The 12,577-nt window shown below is 32.4% G+C and overlaps 1 pseudogene; it reads right to left on the minus strand.

Annotated features, from left to right (window-relative positions):
* Positions 1 to 303: 303 nt before the first annotated feature.
* Positions 304 to 1,776, minus strand: LOC145661203 (NADH-ubiquinone oxidoreductase chain 5 pseudogene; annotated as a pseudogene).
* Between the last annotated feature and the right edge of the window lie 10,801 nt (positions 1,777 to 12,577).

The following is a 12,577-nucleotide window of genomic DNA, read 5'->3' on the forward strand; positions in this document are numbered from 1 at the left end:
TTAGGGAATATAATTCTTCTTAGTATCTTCAATACTATGCTTTCAGTATAAGCTACCCAAATACACAAATATAAAGAAACAAAGGAAAATTGTAAAGATTAAAAAAATTAATAAATACATTTTAAATAAATTATCTTGTGAATGTTGAATTAATATTGAACCGTCCTTAAAACTACTATACATTCCTTGAGCACCAAGACATTCTCTCCACCCTTGATCAATACTATTATAATATGCACCCCCTATATATAAAGGTAATTTAATAATATAATTTGTTGATAAATAAGGTAAAAATCACATGCTTCCTATTATCGTAGAACTAAGATAAAATTTCATACACACTAAAGACTGTCCGATAGAATAGCTTGATAATAAAATACCAACCCACAAACCTACTACACTCACAAGTAGAGCACCCATTTTTAGATGTAAAGGTAGAACAACACAATTAACACCAGGAAAAATTAGTCAACTTAATGTCGCACCTCCTAAAATTGCTATTACTACCAATCCTAATATTCCCTTACATATCACTCAACCTTCATTATCACTAATAGAATGAATATTAGCACCTCCAAAGCCCTTTCCCGTTAAATAAAATCTTAAACGTACTGAATAACATACAGTTAGGCCCGTAGAAAAAAACAATAAGAAAAAGCTGACTACATTAATTAAAGACAAAGAAGAAATTTCCAAAATTAAGTCCTTAGAATAAAATCCAGCTAAAAATGGTATGCCACATAAAGCTAAATTAGCTACATTTAAACAAGATAAAGTGAGTGGTATCTGACTTACAAGTGCTCCTATTCTACGAATATCTTGTGTATCACCCACACCATGAATAATTGCTCCCGCACATAAAAAAAGTAACGCCTTAAATAAGGCATGTGTCAATAAGTGAAAAAAAGCTAATACAGGAAATCCCATAGACAAAATTATTATTATAAGACCAAGCTGGCTTAAAGTAGATAAAGCAATAATCTTCTTTAAGTCATACTCGTAATTAGCACCAATGCCGGCTATAAACATTGTCAATCCTGACAATAAAAGCAATACATCTCCTATATAAACACTCAATAAAACATCTCTAAAACGAATTAACAAATAAACTCCAGCAGTTACAAGTGTGGAAGAGTGAACTAATGCTGATACTGGTGTAGGAGCAGCTATTGCTGCTGGTAATCACGCAGAAAAAGGGATTTGTGCACTTTTCGTTATTGCTGCCAAAATAATCAAACTAGAAATAATTACTATCTCATTTTTATTTAAAACTCTATGCAAATAAAAAACATAATTTCAACTTCCATAATTTAATATTCAAGCAATAGCTAATAAAATTGCTACGTCTCCAATACGATTAGAAAGGGCAGTCAACATACCTGCATTATAAGACCGCACATTTTCATAATAAATTACTAAACAGTATGATACTAACCCTAGCCCGTCCCAACCAAGTAGGATTCTAATTAGATTAGGGGAAACAATTAATAAAACTATTGAAAGAACAAATATTAATACGAGCATAATAAACCGATTAAGATATCGCTCGGATCCCATATACTGTTCACTGTAATAAATTACTATTCTAGAAATATAAAGTACAAATCTTATAAATATAAATGACATTCAGTCAAATAGAAAAGTTATAATAATTTTATTTCTATTAAAAGAAATAACTTCTCATTCAATAAATACACTATATCTATTGATTAAAAAACTCAAGCCCATTATGAATAAAAGAATACTTATTCTATTTAAAAAGACAAATCTAGTCATACAAATTGAAAAAGGTCAAACCATGGCCTAAGGGCAACTAAACCTTCTTTAGTTCCACAAACTAAAATTTTATTCTAAACTACTCAAGCAGTTACAGTCATAAGAATCTTGGTCCTGCAAAAAAAATTAATAAATTTAAAGGCAACCAATGTAATATCAATAACAAATATTCTCGCACACTCCCTCCTCAACAAGAATATAAATTAGAATAAGGTATTCCATGTTGGGTATATGAATATAAATATAGTCTATAGGCAGCTCTAAAAAAAGAAAGCAAAGCTAATCCTAACATACTCAATCAAGATCAACCAACAATTCTATTTAACAAACTAATTTCTCCTAATAAATTTAATGTTGGTGGTGCAGCTATATTAGCAATTCTTAATAAAAATCATCACAACCCTAAACTCGGTATAAAAGATAGTATTCCTCGATTAATTAACAGTCTTCGACTTCCTAAACGCTCATAAGAAATATTAGCAAGACAAAATAATCCTGAAGAACACAGGCCGTGAGCAATTATTAATGTAAGAGCACCTCTAAATCCTCATAATCCCATCGTTAGTAAGCCTATCAACACTAAGCCTATATGGGCAACAGAAGAATAAGCAATTAAAGACTTTACATCAACTTGTCGTAAACATACTAATCTAACTGATCAAATACCCACAACTCTAATACCAAATCAAATTAAATTTATGCTTACAGCTACATTTTCTATAAAATACATAATACGCAATAGCCCGTACCCTCCTAGCTTCAATAAGACCCCAGCCAAAATTATTGAACCACTTACAGGTGCTTCAACATGTGCTTTAGGTAGCCAAAGATGAACTAAAAATATAGGCATTTTAATTAAAAAAGCAATAACTAAAGCAAAATATCACATATAATATGTAATTCCTAAATCTATTACACTTCTCATATTAATTATTAATAAACTACCCTTAATATATTCTAAATAGAAAATACCAATCAAAAGTGGAAGTGAAGCAAACAGGGTATAAAATAATAAATATATACCTGCCTGTACTCGTTCGGGCTGATAGCCTCAGCCCAAAATTAAAAATAATGTAGGAATTAAAGAACCCTCAAAAAAAAAATAAAATATAAACAATCTAGAAGAAGAAAATCTCAAGTAAAGTAAAATAAGTAGTAATAAAACTAAACTGATAAAGCTTGCACTATAAAATGAACTTCTCAAGACACCTTCTCTAGCCATAATTATAAGAATAACGATTCAAATACTTAATAAAATCAATGAATAGCTCAAACTATCACTTCACAAATAATAGCCCACCTGCCAAGGAACTAATCCTATACTATTTCTTATTATAAATAAAAAACAAACTCCAATAAGACAAAACTGAACAACTCACCATAATTTAAAATTAAAACCTAAAGGTATCAAAAACAATATAAATATTAAATATTTTAGCATCGTAACACAACTAAAGAATTCAAATAATCACCTCCATGAGTTCGCACAATAGATACCAAAATTGATAGACCCAAACTACCCTCACAAACACTAAAAGTTAGAAACAATAAACAAAAATAATTTTCAACATACAGGCTACCTAAAGAATAAGATAGAAGTAAAAAACTTATCAACACAATAAATTCAAGTCTTAATAAAACCATCAATAAATGCTTACGTTGAATAACAAAACAAGCTATTCCTAAAATAACTAGAAAACAAGAAAATAAAATAAATAATATTTTCATAAGCTTTTATAGTTTAATTAAAACGTTGGTCTTGTAAACCATTAATGAACAAAATTCTAAAAGCATCAAGAGAAAGTACAAACCTATCTTTAGTCCCCAAAACTAATATTTTAATAAACTACCTCTTGAAATTAAAATAACCTGAATATTACTAATAATTTTAGTAGTTTTAAGATTCATTCTAATTCAAATATCTCACCCCCTCTCAATAGGACTAATGCTTATTATTAACACCATTACTACTTGCTTAATTATTTCAACCATAAGAGAATCCCCTTGATTTTCTTACATCCTATTTCTAGTGTTTTTAGGAGGTATATTAGTTTTATTTATTTATGTTACAAGACTAGCATCAAATGAAATATTTACTCTAACACCTAACCTTTTCTTACTAATTTCTTTAGCTCCTCTCCTCCTAATTCTTATAATAATTATTGACCCTCTTATACTTCCAAATATAATTTCATTACCAGACCCACAGCACTACACAACTAATTATCAAGAAATTCCCGGCATAAAATTTTATATAACATCAATCTTAATAAATACTATTATATTAGCAACATATCTATTTATTACACTAATTGCAGTAGTAAAGATCACTTCACTATACCAAGGCCCTCTTCGGCCCTCTAAGTCATATGTCAACACCAATTCGCTTACATCACCCTCTTTTTAAAATTGCTAATAACGCTTTGGTAGACCTTCCAGCTCCTATCAACATTTCATATTGATGAAATTTTGGTTCTCTTCTCGGCTTATGCTTAATTATTCAAATTGCTACTGGACTATTTCTAGCAATACACTATGTATCAAGTATTGAATTAGCTTTCAACAGAGTAATTCACATCTGTCGAGATGTAAACTTTGGGTGGCTTTTACGTACTTTGCATGCTAATGGAGCATCTTTTTTTTTCATTTGTCTTTATCTACATGTTGGTCGAGGAATATACTATGGCTCTTACCTTTACCTTCATACTTGAAGAGTAGGAGTTGCCATTTTACTGCTAGTAATAGCAACTGCTTTTGTGGGTTATGTCCTACCTTGAGGTCAAATATCTTTTTGAGGAGCAACAGTTATTACGAATCTATTATCAGCTATTCCCTACTTAGGAACAATGTTAGTACAATGAATTTGAGGGGGGTTTGCTGTAGATAATGCCACTTTAAATCGATTCTTTGCCTTCCATTTTCTCTTACCTTTTATTGTAGCTGCCATGTCCATGGTACACCTTCTATTTCTCCACCAAACAGGATCTAACAACCCTCTTGGCCTTAACAGAAACCAAGATAAAATTCCCTTCCACCCCTACTTTTCGACTAAGGACACTATTGGATTTTTAACAATAATAACAGCCTTAATATTACTTACCCTTTGAAATCCTTATATACTAGGAGATCCTGAAAATTTCACGCCTGCAAATCCATTAGTCACACCAGTACATATTCAACCAGAATGATACTTTCTATTTGCTTATGCCATTCTTCGTTCCATTCCTAATAAGCTTGGGGGGGTTATTGCCTTAGTAATATCAATCCTCATTCTAATAATTATGCCATTTTTTCATACTAGAAAAATACGAGGACTACAATTTTATCCTATTAACCAAATTATATTCTGAATTATAGTTAGCACTGTAATACTTTTAACTTGAATTGGAGCTCGACCAGTCGAAGATCCTTACATTCTAACAGGTCAAATTCTTACAGTTATCTACTTCGCTTACTTCTTATTTGTTCCATATCTCTCCTCCTTATGAGATTTCTTACTAAATAAAACTTAGTTCTTTGGCTGAGAATAAGCATATGTTTTGAAAACATACAACAGAGCAAAGCTCTAAGAACTTATTCTCAATTTAATACACTTAAATTAAAAGAGAAATAAAAAGAAGCTTTATGCCCCCTAGAAATAAAAGATAATTAAGGGACAAGGGCAAAAAACACTTTCAAGCAAGGTATATTAATTTGTCATACCGAAACCGTGGTAACGTCCCTCGTACCCAAATAAACCCAAAAGAAATAAATACTACCTTACAAAAAAATAAAACAGAAAAAATATCATACCCTAAAAACAAAACGCTAAATAAGGCTCTCATAAACAAAATACTAGCATATTCAGCTATAAAAATAAGAGCAAATCCCCCTGCTCTATACTCAATATTAAACCCAGAGACAAGTTCTGACTCACCTTCTGCAAAATCAAAAGGAGTACGATTAGTTTCAGCTAAACAAGAAGCAAATCAAACTAATGCCAAAGGAAACGTGATTCATAAAAACCATAACTCTTCTTGATAATAACCAAAATTCAGCAATCTATATCTCTCAGCTAAAAATACAAAAGATAACAAAATTAAAGCCAAACTAACCTCATAAGAAATAGTTTGTGCTACTGCTCGGAGACCTCCTAACAAAGAATATGAAGAATTAGAAGATCAACCAGCAATTATTACAGTATACACACCCATACTCGTACAACATAAAAAAAATAATAAACCTAAAGAAAAAGTCAACATAACACTTAAATAAGGAATTCTTAATCATACTAACAAGGATAAAAACAAACTAAAAACAGGAGCTAGATAATAAGGATAATAATTAGATATAGTAGGGAAAACCTGCTCCTTAGTAAACAGCTTAATTGCATCTGCAAAAGGCTGAGGCAAGCCACAAATACCCACCTTATTAGGCCCCCGGCGAATTTGAATATATCCTAAAACCTTTCGTTCTAATAAAGTTAGAAATGCAACACCAATTAAAACACAAATAATCAAAATCAAATAAGAAACCACACCTATAATATAATCATAATACATTATTACCTGGACTCAATTCATCCATTATTAGATCCTAAATCTAATGCACTTATCTGCCAAAGTAATCCTCATTTACTTTTATTCCCTAAAAATAAATATTACTAGTACTTGGTCCTTTCGTACTAAAATACTATTGTTAATAAAGGATAGAAACCGATCTGGCTCACGCCGATCTGAACTCAGATCATGTAAGATTTCAAAGGTCGAACAGACCTATACACCAAGCTTCTGCACCTAGATAAAATCTTAATCCAACATCGAGGTCGCAATCTCTCTTGTCGATATGAACTCTCAAAAAAAATTACGCTGTTATCCCTGAGGTAACTTAGTCTAACAATCATTAATAAAGGATCATAAAAATACTTAAAAGTAATTATATAAAAAAGAGTTTATTTTATCTTCTCGTCGCCCCAACGCAACAATTAAATAGCAAATTCATTCATTGTCAACTACAAAAATTACTACCTAAATATAAAGATCTACAGGGTCTTATCGTCCTTTTAAATTATTTAAGCCTTTTCACTCAAAAGTAAAATTCAATATTACGAATAAAGACAGTCTTCCACTCGTCCAACCTTTCATACAAGCCCACAATTAAAGGACTAATGATTATGCTACCTTCGCACGGTCAAGATACCGCGGCCGTTTAAAACCTCACTGGGCAGGTCAGACCTTTTATTTTAACAAAAGGACATGTTTTTGATAAACAGGCGGAGGAAATCTTTGCCGAATTCCTTTAATCATCCTCTCTAATATACTAATAACACCATTATAAATCGCCTTAACTAATTCAAAGCAAAAGTACAGTAATAAATTAAATGTAGTAAAATATGATAAATAACTCAAATAAGTTATAACAAAATTACAAATGATGGCTACTTCTAAGCCCACATCTTTCATTTAATATAAAACCACATTATAAATAGTACAAGTAAAGAGCAAATCCCCCTTACTATTACTCACGGCAAAACTACAAAAATTAAGTCTACAACAAGTCTAGCCGCGGCTGAATTAAATTCAATTCCTATACAACCAGATATAATGGAAACCGAAAGGCATCTCACCGCTAAAATAAAATTTACAAATAATATGCTACCTATAATACCATAATATTTTAGCTCTTTCCATTTCGGGAAATAATTATATAATAATATTATTTAGTGTTCCCTGATACAAAAGGTACAACATTCCATATCTTCTTCTCCTCAAATAAAATTTCACTTATTTAAACATTCCCTTACGGTACTAATTAACTATAATATCAACATATTAACTCTATACCCTATACAATAACACCAATTAAAGTTGATTCACTTAATTCCAATAAAAATTAAATTTATATAAATAAGTATATCCTTCAATCAAAATAATCTGAATTGCACAGAAACCTCCTCGATGTAAACGAATAGCTCAACTAACAAGCTCTATTTTGCTATCAATTCAATCTAGGCACACCTTCCGGTACACCCACTATGTTACGACTTATCTCACCTAAACAAATGAGAGCGACGGGCGATGTGTACATATCCTAGAGCCCTACTCATAATAGCAATATAACCAATATTACATTCAAATCCACCTTCATTTAAATCATTTCATAATAAAATTCGTATAAACATTCTATTGTAATCCATCTCCTCTTACCAATAAGCTGCACCTTGACCTGAAGTCTTTCTCAATAAAGATAATGAAGGTTTATGACCTCTCCTTAATACCTTCAACTACGGCGGTATACAAACTGCCAACAATAGTAAGTAAAATATATCGTGGATTGTCGATTACGGGACAGATTCCTCTGAACAGTCTAAAATACCGTCAAATCCTTTGAGTTTCAAGAACATAACTACTATTACCCAGGTATTACATTTTACATTAAAAATAATAGGGTATCTAATCCTAGTTTAACAAATAATTTCATAGCTTCAAACATAGAATTCATTATTATTAAATAATAATTTCACCTAAAAATAAAAAGACAAAATCCTATAGCTCAAATTTATAACTACACCTTAACCGTCAATACTCTTCCCTTCGGCCCCCTCGTCTCACCGCGGCAGCTGGCACGAATTTCGCCGGGTCTTACTAAACCTTAACTGTTTCAAACACTAATTAATAAACAAAACCAAGTACTGCGACCAATTATACCTCATTATTTACCTTTAAGATAAATAATACTTACTTCTTATTCAAAAGATTACATGTACAACTAGATAAACAAGAGAAGAAAAGCCAGGATAATACTTTATTATTAACTTATAACGCTAAAATAAATAATTATTAGTTATGTATTTAATCCAATTGATAAAAATTAGTATTAATTAAAACCTGTCTCCCCCTTGTCTAGGATACAATTTTGTTTTTTTCCCCCTTCAAACAAAATTGTATCCTATACAAGTATATTTATTTTCTCCTTACACATATGCTGTAAAAACTAGCATATTCTGGATACGTTAAGCTTATTAATATACCTTTAGCCGGTATCTCAGGCTAATTAAGAGGATTTAATAGATTTTCAAGTTTTAATTATTATTAATATATAATATTTCTAAATTTAATTATTATAACACAATACTCATCTATTTAAATTCTCAAATACTTTTATAAATAATTATTAAATAATAAGATGCCTGATTAAAGGATTATCGTGATAGGATAAATCAAGTATTTCAATATACTCTTATTACACCTAAAAGAATTAAACTTTCACCTTCGATATCAAAAATCAACGTGCATCATACACTAAAGCGTAGAAAGATAAGCTAAGATAAGCTAGTGGGCTCATACCCCGCATATGAAGATTACTCTTCTTTTTCTAATGCTCACTAACCCTAAAACTCTCTTATTCTCTACAACACTTGTGTTAGGAACCCTTATTTCCTTAACTTCCTCATCATGATTTGGTACTTGAATTGGTCTCGAAATTAATCTTCTATCATTCATCCCCCTAATTTCAAAGACCAACAATCAACGTCACACCGAATCTGCTTTAAAATACTTTTTAGTACAAGCCATTGCAAGATCCTTACTTTTAATAGCAATTATCTTACTCTATATAGGACTCCAAACTACATATTACTTAATCACTATTTCCTTACTTTTTAAAATAGGAGCAGCCCCTCTTCACTTCTGAATGCCCGAAGTAATAGAGGCTATACTCTGAATAGACTGCATTATTTTAATAACATGACAAAAACTAGCGCCCCTCGGTCTATTATCCTACAGCTTAAATCCTACAAATCTAATCTATCTAACCTTAATCTTATCTCTAGTAGTAGGCTCAATCGGAGGCTTAAATCAAACATCACTACGCAAAATTATAGCATTTTCATCTATTAACCACACTGGATGAATACTCATGGCCCTTCTACTAAGTGACATAGCATGATCTCTCTACTTCCTATTCTACACTTTACTTTCAATAATAGCAGTCACCCTTTTTGCAATAAACAAAATATTCCATATTAATCAAACTTTCTCTAATAAAATCATTGTAACAACAAAATTAGCTATCTTTACTAGCCTCTTATCTTTGGGAGGTCTTCCGCCATTTTTAGGATTCTTACCTAAGTGAATTATCATTATAAAAACTGCTGAGCAAATATCATTTATTATTCTCACCCTAATAGTAATAACAGCACTAATTACTCTTTTCTATTATATACGAATTGCCTATGCTGCTTTCATCATTAATCATTATAATCAAACATGAACATCTTTAATGAAAAAAAGCCTAGAAACATCAATTAGATCAATATTTATTATTATCTCATTAAGAGGCATAATTATTTTACCTCTAACTGTCAACATCCTTTAAACAAAGACTTTAAGTTAAAAAAACTAATGGCCTTCAAAGCTATAAATAAAAGGCAACCTTTTAGGTCTTAGTATATATTAACTACTACTCCGGAATTGCAGTCCGACATCATAAATATTGACTATAAAACCTAATAGGAGGTTTATTAACCATAAATAGATTTACAATCTACCACCTAATACTTCGGCCATCCTATTTAATTTTACTTGCAACGATGATTATTCTCTACAAATCATAAAGATATTGGTACAATATATTTGATCTTTGGGGCTTGAGCAGGAATAGTAGGAACATCATTAAGTCTTCTCATTCGAGCAGAACTTGGCCGACCAGGTAGCTTAATTGGTGACGACCAAATTTATAACGTAATTGTTACCGCTCATGCTTTCATTATAATTTTCTTCATAGTTATACCAATTATAATTGGAGGCTTTGGTAATTGATTAGTCCCTTTAATATTAGGAGCACCCGATATGGCATTTCCTCGCCTAAACAACATAAGATTCTGATTATTACCACCTTCATTAACTCTACTATTAACAGGAAGAATTGTAGAGAGTGGTGCGGGAACCGGATGAACTGTATATCCCCCTCTTTCCAGTGCCATTGCCCACGCCGGAGCCTCCGTTGACCTTTCTATTTTCTCCCTCCATTTAGCTGGTGTATCCTCAATTCTAGGGGCCGTAAATTTTATTACAACCGTAATTAACATGCGAACTCCTGGAATAACTTTAGAGCGAATACCATTATTCGTTTGATCTGTAGTAATCACTGCTGTACTACTTCTTCTATCTCTTCCTGTATTAGCAGGAGCTATTACAATACTCCTAACTGACCGGAATCTTAACACTTCCTTTTTTGACCCTTCAGGAGGAGGAGATCCAATTTTATATCAACACCTATTTTGATTCTTTACCTACTAAGTGAATTTACGTGGTACGTCTTTACCTACTAAGTGACTTTACGTAGTAAGTTAGCTCCGCGGTAAAGTGTCTGGTTTCTGAGTAGCAGGTCTGGGTTCGAATCCCCGCCGACCTTGTTTTATCTTGCGTTTTTTTTCTTATCACGTTGCTTTGTTTTATCAAAATAATTTCTGTTGGCATTGCGTGAACAAAATATTTTCGTTATTACAGACATAGACGGAAAGGATATATTTATACGCTAACTGTTGAGATGGTCTCGAAACTAGGCAGTATGTTCGTGTAAAGTTTCGAGACGATACTGAATTATTTAAAATCAAACATATGTAGCATTGGAAATGGAGCATCACCAGTGTCTCTATCGGAAGCAATGTTCGGGGGGGGAGTATTACCCCGGGGGCACTGCTGATAACATTCTATTTGTTATTGTATTATATAGGTATTATTTTGATCTCGCCAGGGGCGCTCTGAGGAGGCGGTGTTCCCCAGAAAGAGTCTGAAAGAAACAATGGGCATCTTTTTCACGATATAGTGTCCATACAAGACAACAATACATTTTGTCTCGCGACAACAGTGTCTACTTCAAACCGGAAACGATTGCAAAATATCTCTCTCCCCTTTTATGTCCCTCGTTAAGATACCTGCGTATACCAAATTTGGAGTGAATACCACAAATGGAAAGTATAAAATATTAATTTTAAGGAAATACACACACATACAGGGACGTACGCAGGGGGTGGTTCCTGGGGGTCCGGACCACCCCCGAAATTCCAACTTTTGTGTAAATGTAGCCTAATTTTTGGGACAAGTTTAGGAATTTCAATATAAAATACACAGATATTGAGTTTGGACCCCTCCCGAAATAAATTCCTGCGTACGCCACTGCACACACACGCTCATACACACACACAAATGGGCCCCTCTTGAAAATTGTCTCGTCGGCAGCGTACATATTTATAATATATAAGATACGTGGGAAAGTGCCCTTTTCGATTTAATAGTTTTAGTTGCGGGTCCGGTTGGAATGAAATGCCGTATATGATAGAGTCAAGCTTATCATATACATAGGTGAGTGTCATTTCCTTAATCACCTATGCTATAAAAGTAAACTTTCAAAGAAAGAAAAAGTGACAGAAAAACTTGTTGGGAATCGAACCCAGGTCTCCCGCCTAGTAGGCTCACGTCGTTCCCCTACACTACTCAATTCCTTAGATTCTGGATTTCCTACCTACTGCTCACATAGTACTGGTACGTAGCGGGCCCGCGTCTCTGGAATTATATACCTCTATAATCGGAAACACACTTAATTGTTTGCGTACTTCCACAAAACATACAAACACCAAATTTTGCATACTTGTTCCTCATGGGATGTGAGTAATGGGAAAATTCCGATATCACGAAAAAGGCGACATTTTCCATGTAAATGAAGTGTTGAAATTTTTCGTCCGTTTGAAATGCTAGTTTTTAGAGTAGTTCCGCACACCATAGAAACTTCATATTTTGTCAGGCAGTGAAGCTAGGAACAT

This window comes from Thermobia domestica, chromosome 9, assembly GCF_964235325.1.
Source record: "Thermobia domestica chromosome 9, izTheDome1.hap1.1, whole genome shotgun sequence".
Lineage (NCBI taxonomy): Eukaryota > Metazoa > Arthropoda > Insecta > Zygentoma > Lepismatidae > Thermobia > Thermobia domestica.